Below are 27,804 nucleotides of genomic sequence, written 5' to 3'. Positions count from 1 at the left end.
AAGGTGCTGGGTGGTGAATGGATCTCAAGCTACTAAAGAGAAATTAATTTCAAAATTTAACGAGGTTATATTTTCTTTTCAAAACAAAGATATAACAAGCATGGCAGGTACAATGTAGCAAATCAACGGGGAGTCACAATATTTACAGGATTTGGGCTTCGAGCCCCGAAAACACAATGCTTGGGCAATCAGCCCAGTTTTACCTCAAAGACACTAGTTCCAACAGAGGGGCAGAAAACCCCATTCATACCTCGGAGCCCTTGCTCCAAATTACACTAAAAAGCCTCCACGAGGCATATGACACTCGATTTTCAAAAGAGCCCCACGCTCTCAAAATTTAAGCCTCTCAAAGGCTACACCAAACTCCACCTTCAAGTTGTCCTCAACGGACCAAAACACAGGGGAGAAATACCCAATCTACTGAGGTCTAATAAATGAAAAGAAGGTTAATTACGTGACCTCTAAAATCACAATTTGAGAGGAGGCGAACTTGCACTCCTTAATACACTTTGTTTCTAAGACCTACGTTGGCTCTTAGGCCGCTGATGCAAGGGCTAATCCCATACTACTGAGGTGATTTAAGAAAACACAAACTTACATTACATTACTGAAGAATAGGTTGCGAAAAATAAGTTCACCTCAAAACAATGTGAGTGGGAGCTCGAGAGGGTTAAGCACTCTCTATCCCGATATGTAGTTTGAAAGATAGAATAGATACCAGTTGCTTTTACATTTGAAAGGAAAGTTACATGGTGGAAGACCTAGAACCCGCCGCGAGAGTTAAACTGCCAACTCTAGCTAGAAAAGATGTTATTAAGAGGCCATTACCTGAAGTTGAACAGCAGGAGAAGAAAGAGGCGCTTCCCGCCTCCTGCTATGTACTTTACACACTGAGAGATGGAACAAAAGTGGCCCCGAGACCCTAAAATCAGCAGTTTAAATACTCTCGCGGAAGTTTCTAGGCGTTAGGGGAAAGAAAACACCCGCCCACAATGTTTTTATTGGATAGGCCCCAGCAACATATTCAAGTTGGGGGAAGATACATCTGATTGGATAGAAATTAATTTAAGAAATTCGTGATTGGATAAATCTAAAACAAGGGGAAAAAGAGGAGTATACAGCCAACTTAAACAATAACAGAAAGAAATTTAACAAAACCCAAACTTTTGAAATAAAAATTTCTCCAACAAAATAGTTCTTTAACTCCGCACTAGGTCGCACTATTGTTGATCTTCAGTAGTGTCCTCTAGAAGAGAAAGTTCACACTTCTTACTTCAAGCGAAACAAAAACGCATCAAAAGTGACACAGTTCAAAAACTCAAAATTTTCCACGTGGTGACATCTTCTGAGAAAGTAGAGAATTAATAGAATAGATAAAGTTCAACCTTCCTCCAGAAGAGGAGTTTCAACTGGCGCAATTTTTAAATAAACGGTGTAGAGGTGTACCGCCCGGTACAGACCTCCCCCCCCAAAAGTTCCTCCAGGGGTGACACATGAAATCAGTTTGAAACAAAGTCCAAGTAATGATGTTGATACGAAGATAGATAGCAGAAGCATTTACAAGATTTCTTAATTCAGTTTCAAAATGTTGTTGTTGCAGGTGAATGAAAGTCTTTATGTTTGTAAAAGTTGAATTTCTGAAGATAAACATTTAATACTTGAAATTGAAGGAAAAATTTGCAATGTCCACCAAATATTGCTGTTGAATTCCCATGAAGCGGAATTAAGGTTGAACAGAAATGTCTATGTAGTTGATGTAGGCTAAGTTGAATGGCCAGACCGGCCGTTGCAGCTTGCGTCCAACGGAGGCCGCTCGGACCCCTCAAGTACCCTGAGATACCGCTCGCCCGCACTATGAGGGGAGCAGAGGTGTTGAAGTACGCCGCGCCCGCGGTGAACAGATACAGGCTGCGGGCGTGTAGCAGGTCGTGCGCCGCACATCAGCCTTGGCCGGGAGGTGAGCTCCGGCTCGCCGTGCACATGTCGTCCTCGCTGGAGAGGAGGGGGCCCATCCCCCTCCCCAGTCGCTGCACGGCGCTGCGCGGCTGCGGGGGCGCTGAAACATTAAAGCTAGGCGGCAGAATTGTGTTGGACTATCATCTTCTTTGAGGGCACAGGCTTGTGGAGAGGTTGAGGGGCCAGCGGCGTGTAGATATCCATGGCATTTACTATTATGAAGCCACAGTGTAGAGTGGAGCAGGAGACGGGAGCGTGGTAATGGCCGTGGAAAGGACAGAATGGCAGTTTAACGGATCGGGGCAGGTTGTACAAAAGGCTTACATCTAAAACCAAAATATTACAGAAGGGGCAGAATGCCTTACAAGTGAAACTCAAAAAAATATAACCTTCATATCCTTTCAAAATAATATGAAGCAAGTTAACACAGAAATTACACCGGTTTCACCTGGGACAGGTGAACTCTAAATATCCTCTCGGTGGCTGGATTACTTAGCAATAAGGTAACCGGCGTAAGAAAATCGAGAATGATACAAGGCCCATGAAATCTGGGGGCAAGCTTGCCCGCGGGAACAAAATTTTTGACCATAACCTGGTCACCTACCTTCAAGGTGGTGGGTCTCCGTCCACGATCATACCTTTCCCTAACCTTTTCATGAGATACTTTAAGATTAGCTTTAGCCTTCTTCCAACGATCTTTAATGTTGTCCGGATCTATTGTCTCGGGCAGAATGTCATTCAGAGACCAGAGGTTAGAGAGCGGCGAGTTGGGAACAAACTTGAACATCAAGGAAGCTGGAGTAAACTTGTGAGATTCATGAACCGCCGAATTCAAAGCAAAAGCTATCCAATGCAGGGACGTGTCCCACCTGGAAGGATCTTCATAATGATAGGCAATGAGTGCGGACCTGAGATTACGGTTAACCCGTTCAGCCAGAGATGGTTGAGGATAATAAGCAGAAGTAGTTACATGAGAGATGGACAAGTCAAAGCAGAATTTACGAAATAAATTAGATGTAAAAGCCTTAGCATTATCAGATACAATATATTGACACGGACCAAAAGAAGCAAAAATAGAATTTAGGCAAGTAATGGTGGACTGAGCGGTAGCCAGCTTAGTCGGAAATAACCAGGAAAATCTTGTAAAACCATCTACACACACAAAGATGAACTTGTTGGCATTACCCTTTGACTGGGGGAAGGGTCCCACATAATCGATATACAGGCGTTCCATGGGGCGCGACGCTTGATGAGAAGACAAAAGGCCTACTTTAGTGGACATGGTGGGTTTACTGATCAAACAAGATTTACAAGCTTTTACCAGTTCCCGAATTTCACCGTCCATACCTTTCCATATGAACATTTCACGAATCTTTTCACGAGTTTTAAAGATTCCAAGATGCCCCCCCAATGGGGTCTCATGATAGTATTTGAAGATCATAGGTACAAGAACCGCTGGAACAACAACTTTCATCAACTTATCATGCCTCGAAGGGCAACATAAAACACCATTCCTCAGAACATAAGGGACGACATGTTCCCCAGAAGAAAGGGTTTCCATTATCGGACCCAGCGTCGGATCTTCACGTTGGTATTTCTCGATATCCCTAAAAAGCATGGGAGCATCTGTTAAGATGGCATTAACACCAGATAGTATGGACTCGGGAGGTGATGAACTGTCGACCGTTTCGTGGGTCTCGACGTCGTTATGAAACATACGGCTGAGTCCATCAGCAACAACATTTTCGGTACCTCTGATATGTCTAACCTCAAACTGGAAGGCGGAAATACGAATAGCCCAGCGGGCTATACGACCAGTACGACGCGGCCTACCTAAGACCCAGCTTAATGCTTGATTATCTGTCTCCAGGTCGAATTTGACGTGTTCCAGATAGAGACGGAACTTTTCTAAGGCGAATAAGACTGCCAAACCTTCGAGCTCATAGATGGAATACTTGGCTTCTTGAGCCGACAAGGTCCTAGAGGCATAGGCGATGGGACGCCTCCCTAGTTCAGTCTCTTGAAGAAGGACTGCAGCTACAGCTGACGACGACGCGTCCGTTTGGACGATGAATTTCTTCGAGAAATCAGGCATAGCAAGTACAGGGGCATTACAGAGAGCTAATTTAAGATCTTCGAAAGCGGCTTGTTGAGAAGGTCCCCACTCGAATTTGATGCCTTTCCTACGAAGAAGGTTTAAGGGCGCCGCTCTATTAGCGAAGTTAGGAATGAATTTTCTGAAGAAATTCACCATACCAATGAACCTGGCGATACCTTTAATGTCCTTGGGAGGTTTAAAATCACGGATGGCCTGTGTTCTAGAATGATCGACTGCTACACCATCAGGTGACACAATATGCCCTAGGAAAGACATAGAGGGCTTAGCAAAGGCAACCTTGGACAACTTAACAGTTAACCCAGCCTTACGAAGGCGATCGAGAACTTCTCGCAAATGATCTAGATGTTCTTCAAAAGTCTCTGAAAATACGACAACATCATCTAAATAGTGATATAAGTACTCGAATTTGATGTCGGAGAAGACCCTATCTAGTAGCCTAGTAAGCACAGCTGCCCCCGTGGGGAGCCCGAAAGGCACGCGGTTGTATTCATGTAAATTCCAGTCCGTGGCAAACGCTGTAAGGTGTTTAGACTCTTCGGCAAGGGGAATTTGATTATAGGCCTGATTCAAGTCCAAGATAGTGAAGAACTTGGCCTTACGAAACCATGAAAAACACGAATGAAGGTCAGGAAGGGGCACAGATTGCAACACCACCTTCCGATTGAGAGCCCTGTAATCAATGACAGGCCTGAAGCCTCCTTGGGGTTTCGGGACTAGAAAAATAGGCGAAGAATACGCTGACTTGGAGGGCCTAATAATACCATCCTTCAACATCTGATCGATGATTTCTTTCAGAGCTTTCATTTTAGGAGGAGACAGCCTATAAGGTGGAAAGCGAACAGGAATCGAATCCGTGACCTCAATTTTGTATTCAATAAGGTCAGTAACACCAAGAGTATCAGAGAACACCTCGGGAAACGACTGACACAATTTACGAATACTATCAGCCTGCTCCTCAGGTAGATGTCTAAGGTCTAACAACATCTCATCCTGGGTAGGCGAAATAGATGAACATGATGCAGAATTACACTTTAATAGAGGGATTTTACAATTAGAGGCAAATTTGAATGTGCACGACTTACTCTGAAGATCGAGCACAAGACCAGTGTGAGACAGGAAGTCCGCTCCCAGTATGATGGGGCAAGACAAATGCTTGGCCACAAACAATTTGAATTTCCATGTAAATTTAAAAACACGAATTTTGACATGTAAGGAACCTAGAATTTCTAATGGAGATGAATTAGCCGAAACATATTCACTTGTTACCGTGTTTTTGTGGTAGGTAGGCGTGAAAGAAGGTGCTGGGTGGTGAATGGATCTCAAGCTACTAAAGAGAAATTAATTTCAAAATTTAACGAGGTTATATTTTCTTTTCAAAACAAAGATATAACAAGCATGGCAGGTACAATGTAGCAAATCAACGGGGAGTCACAATATTTACAGGATTTGGGCTTCGAGCCCCGAAAACACAATGCTTGGGCAATCAGCCCAGTTTTACCTCAAAGACACTAGTTCCAACAGAGGGGCAGAAAACCCCATTCATACCTCGGAGCCCTTGCTCCAAATTACACTAAAAAGCCTCCACGAGGCATATGACACTCGATTTTCAAAAGAGCCCCACGCTCTCAAAATTTAAGCCTCTCAAAGGCTACACCAAACTCCACCTTCAAGTTGTCCTCAACGGACCAAAACACAGGGGAGAAATACCCAATCTACTGAGGTCTAATAAATGAAAAGAAGGTTAATTACGTGACCTCTAAAATCACAATTTGAGAGGAGGCGAACTTGCACTCCTTAATACACTTTGTTTCTAAGACCTACGTTGGCTCTTAGGCCGCTGATGCAAGGGCTAATCCCATACTACTGAGGTGATTTAAGAAAACACAAACTTACATTACATTACTGAAGAATAGGTTGCGAAAAATAAGTTCACCTCAAAACAATGTGAGTGGGAGCTCGAGAGGGTTAAGCACTCTCTATCCCGATATGTAGTTTGAAAGATAGAATAGATACCAGTTGCTTTTACATTTGAAAGGAAAGTTACATGGTGGAAGACCTAGAACCCGCCGCGAGAGTTAAACTGCCAACTCTAGCTAGAAAAGATGTTATTAAGAGGCCATTACCTGAAGTTGAACAGCAGGAGAAGAAAGAGGCGCTTCCCGCCTCCTGCTATGTACTTTACACACTGAGAGATGGAACAAAAGTGGCCCCGAGACCCTAAAATCAGCAGTTTAAATACTCTCGCGGAAGTTTCTAGGCGTTAGGGGAAAGAAAACACCCGCCCACAATGTTTTTATTGGATAGGCCCCAGCAACATATTCAAGTTGGGGGAAGATACATCTGATTGGATAGAAATTAATTTAAGAAATTCGTGATTGGATAAATCTAAAACAAGGGGAAAAAGAGGAGTATACAGCCAACTTAAACAATAACAGAAAGAAATTTAACAAAACCCAAACTTTTGAAATAAAAATTTCTCCAACAAAATAGTTCTTTAACTCCGCACTAGGTCGCACTATTGTTGATCTTCAGTAGTGTCCTCTAGAAGAGAAAGTTCACACTTCTTACTTCAAGCGAAACAAAAACGCATCAAAAGTGACACAGTTCAAAAACTCAAAATTTTCCACGTGGTGACATCTTCTGAGAAAGTAGAGAATTAATAGAATAGATAAAGTTCAACCTTCCTCCAGAAGAGGAGTTTCAACTGGCGCAATTTTTAAATAAACGGTGTAGAGGTGTACCGCCCGGTACATTAAGTAACAACAATAAATTAACAATTTTAACAGTAACAATGTAATAACAATGACAACGGTAACTGGCAAGTGTTGGTTACTGAAATTAGGAAGAAGAAAGGTCGAGTGTTGGAGGGACGGAAGAAAGTGAAAACCTGGGGAGGACTTAGAGGAATCTTCTCATTTTTTGTTTGAAGGATGCGAAAGGTGTGAATATGTCAATATCGGGTAGTGAGTTACCAAGAGTAGGGAGACGGTGGAAGATAGAGCATTGTTGTAAAGTTAGGCGTGGATGGGACACATGATGAGTGCGCCGGTTGCATGTAGGGCGGGGAGGAACGTGTATAGGGAAGTACGCCGGAAGAGTATTACATTTGGCGTAGCCATTGATTATTTTGTGAAGGTAACATAGATCAGAGAACTGTAAACGGCTTCTCAGGTCAAGTATACCCAGATAGTTCATAATGTCAGATTTAGCTTTGTTCTTAAAAACAGGATTGCGAGTCTTAACAATGAAAGTGAAAAAGTTAAGAATACTATTTAGTTGAGATATGTTTGTGATAGCAGATGAGGACCAAATAGGGGAACAAAAGTCAATAATGGGGAAAACATACGAGACAAAGTATAATTTTAAGGCGTTAATATCATTGATTTCAGTAAACCTGTAAAGAATGCCTAGAGTACGCATAGAACGGGATTTTATAGAGTGAATGTGAGCAGAGAAGGTTAGTTTACAGTCTATTATAACACCTAGGTCTCTTACCTGAGAAGCTGATTGCAATGTATTTCCCTGGATGGTATATGCAGTGTTCATTCTTTGCTTTAGCAATGAAAAGGAGATTGTATTGCACTTCTTAACATTGGGAGAAAGATTCCATTTCTTAAACCAGTCACCACACGAAATGAGAACAGTCTGTAATTCATCACAGTCATCAGCCGTAGACACTTCTCTTAGGATTTTCAGGTCATCAGAGTACAAGAGGAGGGAACACTGACTATTTTGGGTGCAAAGAATTATGTCATCTATATAGAGAACAAAGAGTAGGGGTCCCAGGATACTGCCCTGAGATACACCTGATAACACAGGTAACCATGATGAGGCAGATTCAGGGAGTACCACTCTTTGTTTTCTGCCGGAGAGGAAACTTGTTATCAATGACAAGACAGGGGCCATGGATATTAAATCTGGTTGCAAGCTTATGAAGAAGAAGTGCATGATCCACTGAGTCGAATACCTTGGCCTGATCTATATAGATTACATCTAACTGATATTTATTTTCCATTGCTGTATTGATGTGCTGATTGAGAACAGTGAGGTTAGTGAGGCATGATTTTCCGGGAGTGAATCCGTGTTGTTCTTCAGAGAGGTACGGCTGTGTGAAAAAGAGGAGTCGGTGGTGGATTATTCTTCCAAAGGTGTTAATGGAGCTGTGTTTCTTGTTTCACTACTGTATGTAGATATTGGGCGGTATGATGAGATATCATGTTTGTTGCCAGATTTGAAAATAGGTGTGATATCAGCTCGTTTCCAGCTGTCGGGGAATGTACCAGTAGCCATACACAGGTTTAAAATTGTAGACAACGGTGCACAGAGAGATGCAGAAGTATTTTTGAGGAATATAGGGCTAATATCATTGGGCCCGGTGGAGCGGTTTGTTGGGAGACTACTGAGAATATTTTGAACTTCGTTACGGGTCGCTGATATTTGCGACAGAGAGTAACTGCAAACACTATTGATCTGTGGTGGTTCTGTGAGAGATGCAGGAGGGGTAAAGGTGGAGTGAAAGTACTCATTGAATTTTTGAGACCTTAATTCAGTTGGGACATCATCACTATGTATTTCAAGATTCAGTGGTATCCGGGGTGACTTTCTACGTGATGAAATGAGGGTCCAGAATTTTTTAGGGTTGTTTTTAAGGTTTCCAGTTATAGAAGTGATGTGTCGGTTGTAATCATTTTAAAGATGCGATTTTGAAATTTTCCTGAGGTGTTTGAAAGTATTATACGTGTGTGAATTGGGGATGGACTTCAAAAGTGACCACGCACGGGTTTTGTTCTTTAGTAGCAATTTAGTTTCGACACTCAGCCAGGGGGGATATTTGTGTGTTCTGGGTTTGGAGAAAGGTACATGCTGTTTAATGGTAGTAAAAATTAAATCCTCAAACAGGGAAACCGCACTGTTGACGTCACACTCAGTTGATAACCAGCACCAAGGGAGGGATGACAAGTCCTGGTTGACGACTAGCCAGTCCACTTTACTCCACAGAGGAAATGTTTGCCTCGCAGCGGGTGGGAAGTCTTTATGTTGATAAGCGGGTAGGCTGAGGGTAGCTTCGATTGAGTCATAGTCAGTGCTAAGAATGTTTCTGCCAACAGATACACTAACACTAGTTACTGTAGAGAAGAGGAGGTCCAATGTTGCCAGATTTCTGGTGGGTTTTAAGCAGAACTGATGTAGATCAAGACCGTTTATGAAATTAGACAAAATACTGAGAAACTCGAACTTCTAGTGATCGGCAAATCGGCAAAGCCTCGCCGTTTCTCGGGTGTCAATTAATTACCAGTCACGTACGAAAGCAAGCCCAGAAGTCGCGGATGACAAACTCCATTTATGAAACTCGGTTACGTGGTATTGACGAGAAGTGTCAACGTGAAGGGAGCAAACAAACATAAGAGACTAACGGATATTTTTCCAAAGGTGTTAATGGAGCTGTGTTTCTTGTTTCACTACTGTATGTACTGTATACTGTCTTCTAAAAAGTTATTATAGTAAGTGTTATAATTAAAGTGATGCCGTAAAATAGAGTTTCTTTGTATGTTTTTAAATACCGTTAAACATAATGTATTCAATTATGTGCTATAAATGCTCCAAAACGGTATTCTCTATATCTCGAAATTTTGATAACTCGAAATACAATTTATCTCCCGTGGTGATTCACATAATAGTTTCCTTTATTAGACTGTAAAATGAATGGAAATTTAATTTTATAGGTATCTCTGAACACTTGGAGATATCGTTTCTTATGTTTTTTGGCCACAACGTGAAGAGAAAATATCAGAAACTGTCATCGACACAACTCCCTGAAATACATTCAACTCAATAAAATTATGAAGTAAGAACAAACAAAAATGCACTGAAATATGCGAAACTACCACATACAAAACAGATCGGTACGTCTCATACATTATTAACATACGATTTTGACATGGAGAAAAGCACAGAACCGCTAGAAAAAAATACATGGCCTACAACTCCAGCGAAACAACACACAGAAACGATGTTATTAGTGCACGAACCACACAAGAAACTCATTCTTTCCTGGGGTGAAAGTTCCCTTTGGGGATCATTGTAAACACCTAGGTATTAATATAAGGAAATATCTTCATTCGGGTAATCACATAAATATGATTGTAAATAAAGGGTACAGATCTCTGCACATGGTTATGAGGGTATTTAGGGGTTGTAGTAAGGATATAAAGGAGAGGGCATATAAGTCCCTGGTAAGACCCCAACTAGAGTATGGTTCCCTCACCAGGATCACTTGATTCAAGAACTGGAAAAAATCCAAAGAAAAGCAGCTTGATTTGTTCTGGGCGATTTCCGACAAAAGAGTAGCGTTACAAAAATGTTGCAAAGTTTGGGCTGGGAAGACTTGGGAGAAAGGAGACGAGCTGCTCGACTAAGTGGTATGTTCTGAGCTGTCAGTGGAGAGATGGCGTGGGAGGACATCAGTAGACGAATAAGTTTGAGTGGTGTCTTCAAAAGTAGGAAAGATCACAATATGAAGATAAAGTTGGAATTCAAGAGGACAAATTGGGACAAATACTTGTTTATAGGAAGGGGGGTTAGGGACTGGAAGGGTAACTTACCAAGGGAGATGTTCAATAAATCTCCAAATTCTTTGCAATCATTTAAGAAAAGACTACGAAAATAACAGATAGGGAATCTGCCACCTGGGCGAATGCCCTAAATGCAGATCTGTAAGATTGATTGAGTCCCGATTAACTGAGTCAGTAGCGCGCGCTAGCCTCTCTTGTTTGTAGGACGATTGCCGTTCTGAATCCCCAGCCGTAGAGCACACATGCTGTTGTAGCAAGTAGGAAACACAATATACGAAGGCGAAATAAAGCAGCAAATAAAAATGCTTGAAATGAGGTTAGGTAAGTTACACAAGCACATAAGAATTTATCATAGGGGCAGATTATTGACTGTACTGGAGGTTATATTGGTCAAAAATAGGAAGAATTAAAAATAAATCGGAAAATCAGAAGACAAGTTAAAAAACGGAAAGTTTCCAGGTAAATCAGAAGGGTTGGCAGGTATGTTAACACAACATGTATGAACCACAGGAAGGACATGATAAAAAAAATAAAAAAAATATCTCACTCCCCAGCTACTTCCCGCCAATATTCTGGCAGACTGTTCTACTCGGGTAGGTAACTCCCTTGGCTCATGTGGTATGCAGCAGTAATCTGAGCCGTCAGTGGAGAGATGGCGTGGAATGACATTAGTAGACGAATAAGTTTGAGTGGTGTCTTTAAAAGATCACAATATGAAGATGAATTTGGAATTCAAGAGGACAAATTGGGGCAAATATTCATTTATAGGAAGGGGAGTTAGGGATTGGAATAACTTACCAAGGGAGACGTTCAATAAATGTCCAATTCCCTTGAAATCATTTAAGAAAAGGCTAGGAAAACAACAGATACGGAATCTGCCACCTGGGTGACTGCCCTAAATGCAGATCAGTATTGATTTTGATTTTTTCATCTATCAGAGATAAGTGGCAGCAGAGGAGACAAAGCACATCACAATAAACAGCAGATAATGTAATGTTATTGTTCAATGTTATAGACTTTTGATATTGTAGGTCTTCACATTTAGTTTTCTTCTGACTCTGTGATATTGGGACATCCAATGTAAAAGGGGTCCTTCTTCCTCATTTCATGACTACAAACATTCCTTCATAAACACTTCCCTTATTTTGGTAGTCTTCACAATTTTGCATGTCTATATGGTGTGATGACCATGCGGTTTTCACCTTAAGGCAATCGCAACAAAATCCACAACTATCCGTAGTTAACATGATTTAACAATTCCCACGTTAGCAATGCTCGGACTTTATAGGGACTAAGCAACAAAAGTCTAAATTCATTAATATCTCTGTAATCATAGCCAGTACAATAAAACTGTGTAGATATAAACGATCGGAAATTGTATTCTCCATAAATATTGTTACATATATCGATCAAACCACTACTATCATAAATAATTAAGAATTACATTTTAGACTGTAGTGCCTTATTCCCTAACTTCACATACTGATTGCCATTAAATTTTGTTTAGCCATTTTCTTGTGATGCATGTACATACATACATGATGGAAAATTAAAAATTTAATGTCCTTACTGTGGACACAACAGATACAGAAATATAATTCTTTTTTTAATTCTAAGCAATATACAGACAAAACTCTTATTTTATATGTACAGACTTAAGGCGATCAGATGCCCGGTCATTATTTTACAATACCAACTGCTTCTTCCTGCCCTTTTTCCCAATTTATTGGGGTTGGCACTCAATGGGCACTTAGCCCAGTTTTACAGCCAGATGCCCTTCCTGATGTCAACCCTATATGGAGGGATGTATTGATTACTGCATCTTTCTGTGGTGGTTGGTAGAGTGGTGTATTGCGTGTAAAAGAGAACTGTATTAAGAACAACACAAACACCCAGTCCCCAAGACATTAATCACACACAGTTAAAATCCGTGGACCGGTATCAAACCCTGTGACCTCAGAACCAAAGGAAATTGCCAATTTTTTAATTTTTTTTTAATATTTGATTTACGTCGCACCGACACAGAAATGTCTTATGGCAACGATGGGATAGGAAAGGCCTAGGAATGGGAAGGAAGCGGCCATGGCCTTAATTAAGGTACAGCCTGGTGTGAAAATGGGAAACTAAGGAAAACCATCTTCAGGGCAGCCGACAGTGGGGTTCGAACCCACTATCTCCTGATTACTGGATACTGGCCGCACTTAAGCGACTGCAGCTATCGAACTCGGTCAAAGGAAATAGACCATTCAGCCAACAAGCTGGACAAAATATTATATCAATATGATGATGATGACTGCATTAAGGGGCCTAACATCTACGTAATTGGCCCATTTTTATTTAGTAATCGTACATATTTTTTTCTCTCAGATTCATTAGTGAAATTATTCTTTTGATTAATAAGATGTTTTAAGTACAAAGTAACAATATACAATTTGGGACACTCAGATGTGACAGTATTTTAAATTAATATTTGAAAAAAGTTACTGAGTGGCTGTGTTAATTAACCTAAATTTTAATATATAATATAATTAATATAAATTGTCAATACCATGGGAAATAAATGACTGACCCCCTTTCTTTTCCATGATTATTCCATGTACAAAAATCATGACAACCTGATTAGAAACTGGTATGAATATAACAGTAAACAGAATAGTATAAAATGTATTGATGTTTTAATTCAAAATATTTCTAGAAGGAAAATTTCACTTTGCAAAAATCATTGTGCAATTTCCTACACAGCAGTTTATCATCTAGGAAAATGAACATAGTGGTTTTTTATCGTTTTTGTGCCTAACTTGGTTCACAATCATTAGCCAGTGGCCTGTTTATAAAGTAAAATCATTGCACATGGTAGTTATGATTATGCAAGAGTAGAGTAATTGTATAACCGTCCATCTTTAAAGCCGATGGCTGACAATCAATCCACGACATATTTCTTCAGAAGCTAGGAAGGAATGGTGACGGAATGTTTTACTTGCCACAGGAAGATGGATACTGTAGCTACAAAATTTCTACATTTATTAATAGAAATATGTTACTGAAGGTGGCAGTGGGGCAATTTTTATTGAAAGGGTCAAAATAATGATCAGCCAAATACCCTTGAATGTTTAAGTAACAACAATAAAACTTTCTTAACCCAGGTATTTTGGAGATCACTGGAGCCACCCTGGCTGATACTTATCTTCGGATGGATGCTTTTCAGACACTGGGTGATGTTCCAGGAGAAAATTCCAACACAGTATCAATCGACATTTAAAGTATAGTACGCACACCTTTTAGCGATACACGTACACCCTAGTGCTAAATCAGTCGACCTCGGGTATCATCGAGATTCGTACTGGCAACCTTTGAAACACAAACTATGAATCACTTATGCATCGCTGTGCGACATCTAGCGTACACTTTACGCATTAGTACTGTTGTTGTTTACACAGCAAAGCCAAACTGTAGAATTCATGCTAGGAACAAGATTCGCATAGAGAAAAGTTATATAATGTTATACAATGTGCGTATGACACAGCTGTTGGCTTAAGATAATAAAGGTTTAGAAAATTCATATCGATCGGTCATATTATCGATTCAATTCAGATTTCATTTTCATTCAGTTGGCAGTATCTCCAGAACCGGGAAAGCTCCCTTACTCCTCACCCCGGACAAAGAAATATCGCTAAAAGATGCGCGGACTATAGTCAGCAGCAAACTCACTGAGCTAATCACACTTCTATTATGTAATCATGATAACATAGTAATTACATCAACTTCTATGTGTTTCTTGAAGTAACCATATTATCTCATTACAGTGGTTTCTCCCATGAAATCAGCCAGTCTGAAACAAATACAGAAATACTTGAAATTCTGTGTTCGTTGTCAACATTGGGCTCAGCCGTTTGGAAACAAAAGTTGGCTGTATGCACATTCAAAGAAAAGCATGTTCTTAGATACTTCTCCCATCTTCACCTGGAATATTGAGCAGGCCAGTATAATCATCATTGGTGATGATGTCAATGGACATTTCCACAATAACATAAATGTAACGACAGGTCATGTTTTTAAATGTGCCATTCTGCTGCTGAAATCTACCTAAAAATGGAAACCAATCATCCGGAGATAGACTGATAAAAGCGTGAGAGGATGGGGAATAGGGAGTATTTCTTACGATATTTGAGATGAAAAACTACTTTTTAGCCACCCTAGAATAATGTTAATATTCAATATTATGCCAACGCTCTCTCAGGATTCCTGTACAGTGCCTAGCACAGAGCGGAAAGAGTTAATTGTGATGGTAGTAACACCAGTAGGAACATGTGGTAAGGGTAAGGGATCCGAGACTTCGAAAAATGGAGGTGCCGGCCAAAGAAAGACGAGGGCTACGAAGTGCGTAAAAATTGAAGACTCCCTAGAATTTGCAAACGTAGAATCGCCGGGGTTGGAAAAGAACAAGAGTTGACCAAGGGAGGTCGGATAGGAAAAATGAAAGTGAGCAGCCTGCCACAAGGAAGTGGAAGCAATGCCGGGACTCAGCTAAGGGCCCCATGGTTGCCAACCCACGCTCCCAAGTTAACAGTAAACATTGGTGTCGAGAAGCGACCATGGCCTTAATTAAGGTACAGCCCCAGCATTTGCCTGGTGCGAAAATGGGAAACCATCGTAAACCATCTTCAGGGCTGCCGACAGTGGGGTTCGAACCCACTCTCTCCCAAATGCAAGCTCACAGCTGACTACTTCTATGACCATATGGAATTCCCAACATGTAAAAAGCTGATGGTGTCATTAAAAGATAGAGAGGAGTTTACTAGTTCGATAACTTCAATGGGAATGATATAATTGTTGCTGTAGCAATGGGAATGATATAATTGATGCTGTAGCAACACTGACATGTGCTGCCCCCACTCCTCCACTAATGCATCCTACAGCACAGAGGCTACCAACAAGCGGTGATACTTTCCGCACGAACCAGAGACTGACGGTGTAAAGGAGAGGGGAGAGCGGTAGCTCCATCCTCGCATTCACCTCACTGCTTGCTCTCTGCCGCTGCTTGCTCCTTTACCAGCCACAACACCACTGCATGCCTCATTGGCTTTGGGTAGGTAGTCTTCAGATCGTATTTCCACTTACCATACCCCAGATAAACCAGCGCAACGCCACGAAAGGAAATCATCATGATTTCCCTAGGTGTTATGAATCCAGAGCAGTGCTGCCACTTGATACACGGGAACCCAAAAATATATAAATAATCTACATCCCCTTACTCACCCTCTGTTGTAACACTGGTTTTCAATTATTTAAACAACCGTTTAATGTTCTGGGTATGGATTTCAGTATCATCATATCGTACAAACCCAATAGAATAGTTCAGGGTCTGATGAATGTATCCCTTGCCTCAAAGCTGGCTGTACATCTCTCACCCACTGTATATACTTTTGCACTAGGAAGTTAAAAAATAAGTAAATAAATGATAAAAATTAATAGAAAAAGAACTTTTCTCAGATGAAGCATAGGCAGTACAACGTATAAAATTCTTTAAAAAAAACACTTAAAAAGTGGCAAAAATCACACCAAAAATATCTACACTCCATCATACACACATGTAATCAATGGTTGTGGGGAAAACCAATCATCTCTACCATAAGATCTCTAGCCAATCAATAATTAGAGACAAAATCAATAATAGGCAAATATTTCAAATATTACCCATAACCACTCCCTACAGTGAGCTTACTAGCACTCTGTTAGTGCTAAAGAAAATAACATTGACTGACACTTCGGAGGAGGACATGATTGGTACATTTAGTGACTTTGTTTTTTTTTTTCTGCTAGGGGCTTTACGTTGCACCGACACGAAGAGATCTCATGGCGACGATGGGATAGGAAAGGCTTAGGAGTTGGAAGGAAGCGGCTGTGGCCTTAATTAAGATACAGCCCCAGCATTTGCCTGGTGTGAAAATGGGAAATCACGGAAAACCATTTTCAGGGCTGCCGATAGTGGGATTCGAACCTACTATCTCCCGGATGCAAGCTCACAGCCGCGCGCCTCTACGCGCACGGCCAACTCGCCCGGTTAGTGACTTTGGTCGCATGCAGTGCTTCCAGGTGAACAAGTCCTAACTAGCCACAAACAGGCACCATCAGTAATTTTGATACTGACAGTAATAAGTACTAAGGTCGCTGTGCAAACTAACTAATCCTGTCTGGCTCAATGGTTAAATGGTTAGTGTGATGGACTTTGTTCCAAAAGGGCCCTGGGTTTGATTCCTGGCCAGGACAGGGATTTCAACCTTCACTGGTTAATTCCTATGGTTCGGGGGCAGGGTGGGTGTGTGTGTGTGTGTGTGTGTGTGTGTGTGTGTGTATCTTCAGCACTAGAATTCATCATTGGTAAGGCTCTGTTTTCAAAGACACGCAGGTCGTCTATCATAACAAATAAGTTGACAAGAGGGTCCACCTTTTCAATACGTCTTATCAGGTGTCAACTCAAGAAACCTGCACCAGGTTTCTCCAGAGGCCACATGCCATTATTATTATTATTATTATTATTATTATTATTATTATTACAATAACATAATCCTGCCTCGAAAAACCTTTTCAGAAAAACCAGAATCTAACCGATCACTAACAGTAACCACAGAGGGTCATATGAGAGTCTATGGCCCACTTGAAGCGCCATGACTGAACAGCATGGTTCGTCCACACCGAGGTTAATGGATTACGCCACGTAAAACCATGGGCATCAGAAGACGGACAGAGAACAACGGAATGGGGCGTGTGAAAGGGTAGATGGCAGGTCAATTTTGTTACAACTATACCAGAAGAGTATTTTCTTCTCCAGGTTTTCAATATGAGACATCTAATAATGATCAAATACCTGTAACAGAGAGACAGGACATCGAGTAGCAAGAGCAACATTTTAAACAAAAACATTCCTGCTCAGGCGCAGTTATAATTCTCGGTTTGTTATTAATTTGGTTGAAATATGGGTAAATATAAACCGTTTAAGACTGAATGGGAAGACTCCATAGATTTAGGTGATATGAAGGTTTCCTTTGGGGGGAAGAATTGTTTGACATGCTGGTTCAGCAGCACATAGAATTTTAAAGATATGCTAAAACTGGTTTTCCAGTCAAGTAATGTGAGTTATCATCAAGAAACGTACCATGAAATATTTCAGCAATGGTTTCTTGAGAGGACTCGAAGGTACGTGATTATCGACATAGCAAGCTGTCATTACATACTGTGAAACCCCCTCCCTTCAAACAAGACACAAAAGTAGATATTCTAGACTCTCTGAAAAGAAAGAACTATGACTGGTGAGACCTTAAGTAAAGCTGAGTTGCACTGTGTTGTGAAAAACACAGAGACCAGTACAGGATTTACGACCTGGACAAAATTGCCGCTGAAATGGGATATGAAGTATCAATATTACAGACCAGTGCTCACCAATATTAGTGCCTCAGCTCAGCGTGGAGCAACAGTCTTTTGTTTACTTATCGCGGCCTTCTTGCAGAGGACATCATCGGGGTGGTCGACAAAGCCGCTAACCTCTCTAGTTATGAACTAAGATGAGGAGGCGTAAGCCCCCAGGAGTAGTGGAAAGAATGGAAGTTAAAGTAATGCAAGACAGTTTCCTGCATAAACACCATTGGTCTGGACTGGTTAGGGCAGGGCCTTCTAACCATTGGTCTGGATAGGTTAGGGTAGGGCCTGGACAGGACCATTGGTCTGGATTGGTTAGAGTAGGGGTGGACAAGACCATTGGTCTAGATAATTTAGTGTAGGGCCTGGACAAGACCAGTGACTTGGGGACGAGCAAAAGGGGTCTGGGGGGGCGTAAACCCCCAGGTTAGAGCTGCAAAGCGGCCTTAGGCCTCTAATTTCCCTTGTGCAAACACCACTGGCGAGAATGACTTCACATTCAAATTTATGTTAGTCAATAGGAATAGAAGTAGCTACTACAACAATAGACAATGGCGAATGCTGCTCTTTATTGGGTTATAAAAGTAAATGTACTTCTGGGGATGGGATGTTGGGTTCCAGGACATTGCAATGAACACATCTCTCCTCTAAAATGATTTTCAAGTAAGATTTGCATAAATTCTACTTTCTAATAATGCTACTAAGGTTGGTGTGCACAGGCTGTATTTTTACCTATGAAGTTATTCGTCTTCCACTCAACAATTTTTTTTACAGGTGAAGGGAAACAAGATTGAGAGAAGCAGATCTTTATAAGGATGTACGAAAAATTCTAGAAGGTACCCTAGAGGGAATCGCAGTCGATGCATGAAAAAAGTGTGCAAATAAGGCTTCGTAACTAGCCTACAGAATGAAGAATTATTGAGCATGGGCTTAGATGATGAGGCTATGGAGAGAAAATTGGTCTACTATAAATCAGAATAATGCCTTCCATTGTTAAAGTAACTGCATTTATTTCTTACATTTAATTCTCAATTATATCTAAAAAATATTTCCCTTGGAAATAATTCTCAATGGATGAGAAGAATGGATTATGCTATTTGCTTTACGTCTCACCAACACAGATAGGGCTTATGGTGACGATGGGATAGGAAAGGCCTAGGAATGGGAAGGAAGTGGCCGTGGCCTTAATTAAGGTACAGCCCCAGAATTTGCCTGGTGTTAAAATGGGAAACCACGGAAAACTGTCTTCAGAGCTGCCGACAGTGGGGTTCAAACCCACTATCTCCCGGATGCAAGCTCACAGCTGCGCGCCCCTAACCGCATGGCCAACTCGCTCGGTAATGGATTATAAAAAGCTGCGATTGACAAATTCACATACAAAAGTATATTTGAAAGTAATACGAAAGTCAGAGTAAGTCTCGCCGGGGTCTTGTTACCCTGCTACAGTAATGGAGTATGCCATACAACCAGCATCTAAACACAGTGTTAGACAGCAGTAAATAACCCAAAACCCTAAAGGGTGATTCTTGTTGTTTAAAGGGGCCTAACATCTAGGTCATCGACCCAGCACTCTAAAAGGACTAATACCTTCAGGAAGACTAGTTCCCTTAGGTGGGGTAGAGGTGCCGTCAATGTAGGAAATGACCCTGGAACCAACTACACAGCATCTGTTCTCAAGTTAGAGGCAGCTGCAAGAGGTATCTGTACTCCACGTTAGGAGTGGCCTGATCAACTGCTACAAATAACTCTAAAATGCCTTTGGGCGTGGTGACCCCATCGTAGTAATAGCATATAATAGAAGTTCATTGTGGATCCAGATCAAGGCAAGGGGGTTCCCCACAAGTGATGCATAGTGCTTCCACCCCTGGGGGTACTATGAGAAATGGATGACCAGGAGAAAACATTAAGAGGAAGAAAGATGAAACAGTAAAGTTTGCTGCCGTTAACAACACCACCCTGAAAGGGAAAACAGAAGAATTAGTACATTTAATGGAAAGGAAGGACACAGATATTCTTGGTCTTCCAGAACTGTGTGTGCGCTATTTGCTTTACGTCGCAGCGACACAGATAGGTCTCATGGTGACAGTGGGAAAGGAAAGGAAACAGCCGTAGCCTTAATTGAGGTACACCCCCGCATTTGCCTGGTGTGAAAATGGGAAACCACGGAAAACCATCTTTGGGGCTGCCGACAATAGGGTTCGAACCCACTATATCCCGGATGCAAGCTCACAGCTGCACAACCCTGACCGTACGGCCAACTCGCCTGGTAGGTCTTCCAGAATTGAAATGGAAAGAAGTGGTGAGAAAGAACCGAGAAATGGGATAAAGTTGTTTTGGAGAGGAGGCAAGGAATCCAAGAACGGAGTGGGAAGAATAATTAAGAACAATTTAAAACACAGCATAGTGGATGTGTCATATATGAGTGAAAGAATAATCATGATACAGATCAAAGTAGAGTGTGAAGTATGAGAAACTGGTAACCAGAAGGAAGACAAGAATTCCTGATGAAAAATGAGGATATTAGAGACAAACCAGTGATAATTAAGGGGGATTTGAATTGCCTATGCAGGCACAAATCATGATGGTGTACAAGAAAAGGTGGTAGAAACAGAGGTAAGAAAATATTTGACTTTTGCGAGAGAAATGAGACGATAGTTGGAAACACATGGTTCAGGAAAAGTAACTCAAGAAAAACAACAAGATATGGCTGGGGACAAAGAAGAATGAAGTCACTCGTGGATTTCTTTCTGATAGAGAAAAGAAAAAAAAGGAAAGAGCTACTAGATTTAACCGTAATGCCACAATAGGCATTTGATATCGACCAAAGGGTTGTAAAGTTAAAGATTGGGAAAATGGCAGTAATAACATAGGTTAGAGAAAGAAGAGTTTAGGTATGGAAATTGAATGAGGAGGAGAATAAACAGACTTATTTGGAAAAGTTAAAATCAAAGATACCAAAATAAAGAGATGTGGAAGAAGAATGGAAAGATTTTCGTGAAGCATTTGTGGAAACACCTGAAGAGATCTGTGGAAGGCTTAGCAGTAAAAAAGAAAGCAAAAGAAACACCAGGGTGGAATGTAAAAATACCAACAACAAAAAAAAAGAAAGGGATGTAGCGAGAGAACAGAAAAATATGTTGGAGGTGTGGGATGAAGATAGGAGTGAGGAAGAGAAGAAGTACTGTATGTCAGAAGATAGTGAAGGGAGAGAAAGAGAAATGGTGGACGAAGACTTCATGGGAACTGGAAGAGGAGCAAAGTCAGGGCAAGAAGAAACTATATGGATTCATAAAGAACAAGAGGTCACCCTACGAAATGGCAGTAAATTTAATGGATGAAGAAGGCAACCTCATCAATCAGTTTACTGAATATGGAATGGGACTTAGCCTACATGAAACAAATGAGGAATCTGTGACACTATGGATGGTCCACATGATGAGAATAACATACCTCTGTCAGAAGTAGAGAAATGAGAAATCCCACGATTGGATGAAATAAGTATTGAAACTATTCGAGAGTCTGGAAATTTGGGAGTATGTTGGATAAGTAGGGTGTTAAAAGCAGCCTAGGGACAGAAGAAATTTCCACAACATTGGGAAAAGGAATTTTTTTTTTTGCTATTTGCTTTACGTCGCACTGACACAGGCGGGTCTTATGGCGACGATGGGAGAGGAAAGGGCTAGGAATGGGAAGGAAGCGGCCGTGGCCTTAATTAAGGTACAGCCCCAGCATTTGCCTGGTGTGAAAATGGGAAACCATGGAAAACCATCTTCAGGGCTGTCGACAGTGCGATTCGAACCCAGTATCTCCCGATTACAGGATACCGGCCCCACTTAAGTGACTGCAGCTATCGAGCTCGGTGAAAAGGAAATGATAGGACCTATATTTAAGAAAGGAAACCGGAGAGATTGTGGAAACTACAGAGGAATTACCCTGACTCTCTATGTAATGAAAGTGTTCAAAAGAATTTTAGACAAAAGATTAAGGCCACTGGTGCAACCCGAACTAAAAGAGAAGCAACACAGATTTAGGAGTGGAAGATCAACAGTGGACTTGATATTTGGAATGTGAAAGACTGTGGGAAAAATACTGGCAATAAAACAAAGATCAAATTCTGACCTACCGAGCGAGTTGGCTGTGCAGTTAAGGTTGTGTAGCTCTGAGCTTGCATTCAGGAAATACTGGTTCAAACCCCACTCTCGGCAGTCCTCGGTTTCCCATTTTTCACACCAGACAAATGCTGGGTGGGGGCTGTACTTTAATAATTAAGGCCACAGTCGCTTCCCACTCCTAGCCCTTTCCTATTCCATCGTCGCCATAAAACCTATCCGTGTTGGTGCAACGTAAAGCAAAATTGGGTTGGATAGGTCTGGCAGCTCATTGTATGTTCCATAGCAGTAAAAAGCCGAATTCATCAAGTTTCATACCAAAGTACTGTTGACTTTAGTGGGTTTTTTTCCATCCATTTTTATTCTACACGGGTTGGTAACAGGAAGTGTTAAGTGCCGATTTCTGAAAAGGAAGTAATTTCCCATTAAATGTCAGCCAATGGCAGTGCTAGTAGGTGCTCAACTAATGGATAATGGCATGTTCAACATTTCTTTAGGTTACGAAAGTACTTCTTGAGGTGGGCTATTGCAATGAGCACATCTCTATTCCAAACGCAATTCCATGTAACATTTCCACCATTTGAAATTTTTTCATGTTATTATGGGGGATCAGCTACTGTTAAATCTATCCTCTTTAAAATAATTCAAATTACTTAATCAACTATCAATGTTTCAACACTTTCCAGAATGTGGAAACCTTTTAAGGTCTGACAACACGAGGAAGGATAAAATACAGTGAGCAGGAAAGTTTTTCGTTTTTTTGTTTTTTTTTTTTTTTTTTTCGTTTTTTTTTTTTTGCTAATTGCTTGGTGAAGCAGGAAAGTGGGGGAGGTTTGTATACAGTCATGATTTTTGTCGTAGTATGATGAAATGTTATTCACTTCATATTATAAGACTGACGTTTCAGGAAGCATAAATTTGCAGTCATTAGCCCCTGCAATATATGACATATGGCAATGGTGGATATTTATAAATTAGAAAATGCTTAGATTTGTTACAATACTTATTTATCAAAACGTGTTCTATTCTTGACACAACAAAGAATATGAGACTTTTTACAATGTTTAAAAATGTCACACATAAAACAAGTTCACTCTCTCTTCACTGTTCAACTTGTTTTACGAAGTATAAGTCAGATTGCTGTTTTAAACACCTTGCGTCAGATAATATGTGTAACTGCCCAGCTACTACAGATAACTAATATATACCTACGTTTGGAAATGTTAACAGCAACAGCAGCCAACAATATTGTAACACTTGCAGTATTGTACAGCAAAGACTCGCTCTCCTTTCGGGCAACGTAGCAAGCAGACACCTCCAATGTTCATCTGGCTTATGAATCAAGACCCAAAACTAAAATTACCCATTGTTTTGAATCATCGAAAAAAAAACACGATCTTCTAACTCCTAGTTGACTTTCTTCACGTTCCCTACCAAAATTCATCAATTGCCTCGCAAGGTAAAGGGATGGCAGTTACTAAACTACTGCAATTCGCGATAACTCTATATATTAGGCATACCAACCGGCAAAAATTCTCTGCAAAGAGTAACCAATTCCTGTACAATAACAAAATTTGACTAATTTGATAAAAAATGTGATAATATAAAATAAAATCAAAGACGACAAGAACGTTTCATTTCCCTCCCTGAAGGGGAGGGGCGGACCACCTAGAAGATAACGCCCTCTATCTGGCCACGGGATTGGGCGGGTTAAGGAAGTACCGTAGCGATGGATTGTGAGGTGGGTGAGTGGCGAGATTATAATAGTTTAGGTTCGTACAAAACACACGGGTTTCTGACGTTCACTGTCAGATGTCCGGAGAGCCATTCTCTTTGGGCGGACCGAGTTAGACGTGTCAGTTTTGTTTACATAAAACAAGATTACAGCACTGATCAGTGAAATTTTACCAACAAGTCTTGCTAATATCCTCAGCGATATTAGCGTATTGATTTAGTTAATTCTTAAGTTTAAAAGTAATCACGCAAAGGGTTCGGAAAAACACACTGAAACCTAGTTTCCGGCGGAGATATATAAGGCCAACAGCAGCGAAAAAGACACACCTGGGTTTCTGAAACACCAAGTAAACATCGACTCGCTAGCAGCTCTCCAACTGGATGCCCCGGCTAATGCAGTATATAACAAGATAATTTCATCAGCCAGTATGGAGAGAATATTGCATAAATATGAAACAGGTTACACACTCAAACACTGTAGTGGAGAGACAGTACCGGTAGTTATTGAAGCAGCTGGAATTGAGAGAACTAGAGTTCGTCTGATATTCTCCCGGAATTGCCAAATGATAATTAAGAAATTATTTCACGAAATACGGTATGTTAAAGAAATTTATGATGAATCAGGTCTCAGTTATACCGTCTACCAGTTCTCAATGGTATCCGACAAATAAGAAATCAGTTAACACAGCACATTCTATCCTTCGTAACCATAGAGGCGTACAGGGGAACAGTTACATACAATCTGTGACAATAAAGTTCGGTGAATGAAGTCAGAACGGTCGATCCGGCAACACTGGCGACACGCAACCCAGCACCTGCGTAGCAGCAGGTTTTTACCACCTGCTCCCAACGTTGTTCAGTTGATCATCATGTGTGTGTCGTTTAAGACCTGTTTGACACAGTGCGTGTTTAGTGCGTTCGTTCTGAACTGCGAACAGGAACATGAACGACCAAAAGATCAATGTACAGTTTTGTTTTAAGCTTGGCAAGACACCGAAAGAAACGCATGCGATGATGGTACGTGTTTATGAAGATCAATCACTGTCCTTGAAGTGTACGTACGAGTGGTTCGCCCGTTTTCGAGAAGGTCGGGAAAGTGTTTCTGACAATCCCTGTAGCGGAAGAACGGCGATCGCCGTCAGTGACGAAAACATTGAGAAGGTGAAGATATTAATCACGAACGATCGGCGATTAACTGTGTGCATGATAGCGGTTGAACTATAGATTAACCCTGAATCCATGCGACAAATCGTTACCCAGAAATTAGGGAAGATGAAAACGTGTTCTCGTCTTGTGCCACATCACTTGACTGACGATCAGAAGTAGCACGTTTAGAGGCTTCGCAGGATTTTGTCGAAACGGCGGATGCGACACCAAATTTCTTGAACTGTATCGTCACTGAGGATGAAACCTGGTATCTCAGGTACGACCCTGAAACGAAACGGCAAAGCATGGAATGGCGTTCTCCGGGATCCCCTCGTCGGAAAAACGTCAGAGCCGAAAATTCACGCATCTAAACGATGCTCATCACCTTTTTCGATAGTCAAGGCATTATCCACAAGGAATTTCTACTTGAGGGAACGAGCTTGAATGCTGCTCGGTACATTGAAATTATGACCCGTTTCATGAAAAGTCTACGCAGGGTACAACCACAGTATGCACAACAAGGTTCGTGTTTTTTGTCCATCAAAACGCTCGCCCACACACAGCCAATATCGTCAAACATTTCATGGCAGAAAAGGGGGTGGTGCAACTTGAACATCCTCCATACTCACCAGATCTCAATCCTCCAGACTTCTTCCTATTCCCATGACTCAAACTCGCCTTGAAAGGAAAAAGATTTGACGATATTCCTGACATCCAACGAAACGTGACGAAGCTTTTGAACACCATTCCAAAGGAAGCCCTCTTGCAAAGTTTTCAGGTCATGTATCGCCGATCTCAGCAGTGCATAGTTATGGGAGGGGACTATTTCGAAGGACAATAAGGTCATTGTCGTGCATTGTTCATCTATGTTGATAGTTCAGGACTATTCACCGAACATTATAGTCACAGGCTGTATTAGGGACAAGAAAAAACCTGTGCTATATGCAAAGCCCGGGATCACCTGCGCATTGACTATCCCCGCTGTGCGAGCAATGTTTTGAGACAGCCGACATCAATTGCCCCACTATTTCGCCCCTATGTACCCACAACAACAGCAACCACTCTTCAACCTGACTTACAATGGGAGTGTTCTAGGCGAACTTCACACCGAGCTCGATAGCTGCATTCGCTAAAGTGCGGCCTGTATCCAGTGTTCGGGAGATAGTATGTTCGAACCCCACTGTCGGCAGCCCTGAAAATGGTTTTCCGTGGTTTTCCATTTTCACACCAGGCAAATGCTGGGGCTGTACCTTAATTAAGGCCACGGCCGCTTCCTTCCCACTCCTAGCCCTTCCCTGTCCAATCGCCGCCATAAGATTTATCTGTGTCGGTGCGACGTAAAGCAACTAGCGAACTTCACGTTGCCACCACAAGAGTGTAGTAAGGACCGGAGGGGTCCTGGCGGATACGAACAGACGTACATGTTTCATTCCTTCTAATATCTAATGCAATCAGCGGCTCTGTTAGACATCGAAATGAGTGAAAAAAGATTTTTTTTTGCTATTTGTTTTACGTCGCACCGACACAGATAGGTCTTATGGCGACGATGGGACGGTAGAGGGCTGGAAGTGGGAAGGAAGCGGCCGTGGCCTTAATTAAGGTACAGCCCCAGCATCTGCCTGGTGTGAAAATGGGAAACCACGGAAAACCATCTTCAGGGCTGCCGATAGTGGGGTTCGAACCCACTATTCCCGAATACTGGATACTGGCCGCACTTAAGCGACTGCAGCTATCGAGCTCGGTGGAAAAAAAGAATTATGGGAGCCGGAATTTATTTCAGCTGAAGGCGGAACGCAGAGGAAGAAATGCGAAAGTTCGTGGAAGGAAGGGTGAACTTACAAAGAGGTATTGTTGTTTGGATTTTCGCTGCTATATTTCTTAACCTGGCATAGGCCTAGGCCTAGAACAATGTCAATTTTATGGATGCTTTAATCGCCAATATCCGCGTAACATTTCGTATTGTATCCTTTATAAGCTCGAAGATTATGCCAATTTTATGGATGCTTTAATCGTCAATATCCGCGTAACATTACGTATTTTGTCCTTTATAGGCTTGAAGATTATGATGCCACATTTAATGTGGAAAATCGGCAGGATAAGGAGGAGGATATTTTCATAATGAAAGTCCCAAGTGCAGTAGTATACAAGGACGTTAATGAAAGTACAGACCTTCGAACTATGACAGCCCAGTGTTTTTCAAGATATTTAAAGAACTGTGAGCAACGTGATTCAGGTGTGGGTAGTAAAATGTACAGAGAGAGGTACTTGTTGTGCTCGCGTTGGGCAGAGGAAGGTGAATTTACTTTTTTAAAGGCCGAGTTGCATCAGAATATAGGAAAAATTAGTTATACCATGTAGACTTTAAACAGCAGACTTCTTAATTGAGGAGTGCCAGTCTGAATGTAGTGCCAGTATGCTCATTACAAACATGTATGTACTACATTACATGCTTTGCTGGATTTCAATACCAGCAAGACATTCATCTGCTAGGAAACCTGTACTAGCCAGCTACAATCTTTCCACAAGTGCAAAAAAAAAAAAAAAAAAAAAAAAAAAAAATTAATAAAAAAAAATTAAAGCCTCTCCAATTGGGACTAATACACTAGTTTAAAGGCAGTCCAGGTCAAGTCATCTATTCAAGATATAAGAAGTAATGATCCCCGGCCACACCAGTTCAGAATTACTTCTTCATACAATGAGTACTTCAGAAATGTATGTATCCATAAACTTCACTGCAAATTACCAATCCCCAAAT

General features: G+C 41.3%; 1 long non-coding RNA gene across 1 annotated transcript in view; it reads right to left on the bottom strand.

Annotated features, from left to right (window-relative positions):
- Positions 1-23,640, bottom strand: part of LOC136864589 (uncharacterized) — a 40,215-nt gene extending 16,575 nt beyond the window's left edge. Inside the window, exon 1 of the long non-coding RNA XR_010859336.2 lies at positions 23,382-23,640. This is a non-coding gene — a long non-coding RNA (uncharacterized lncRNA). The remainder of the gene's footprint in view (positions 1-23,381) is intronic.
- Between the last annotated feature and the right edge of the window lie 4,164 nt (positions 23,641-27,804).

This window comes from Anabrus simplex, chromosome 2, assembly GCF_040414725.1.
Source record: "Anabrus simplex isolate iqAnaSimp1 chromosome 2, ASM4041472v1, whole genome shotgun sequence".
Taxonomy (NCBI): Eukaryota; Metazoa; Arthropoda; class Insecta; order Orthoptera; family Tettigoniidae; genus Anabrus; species Anabrus simplex.
The sequence above is the reverse complement of the archived record's forward strand: the minus strand, read 5'-3'. Positions and strand labels throughout refer to the sequence as shown.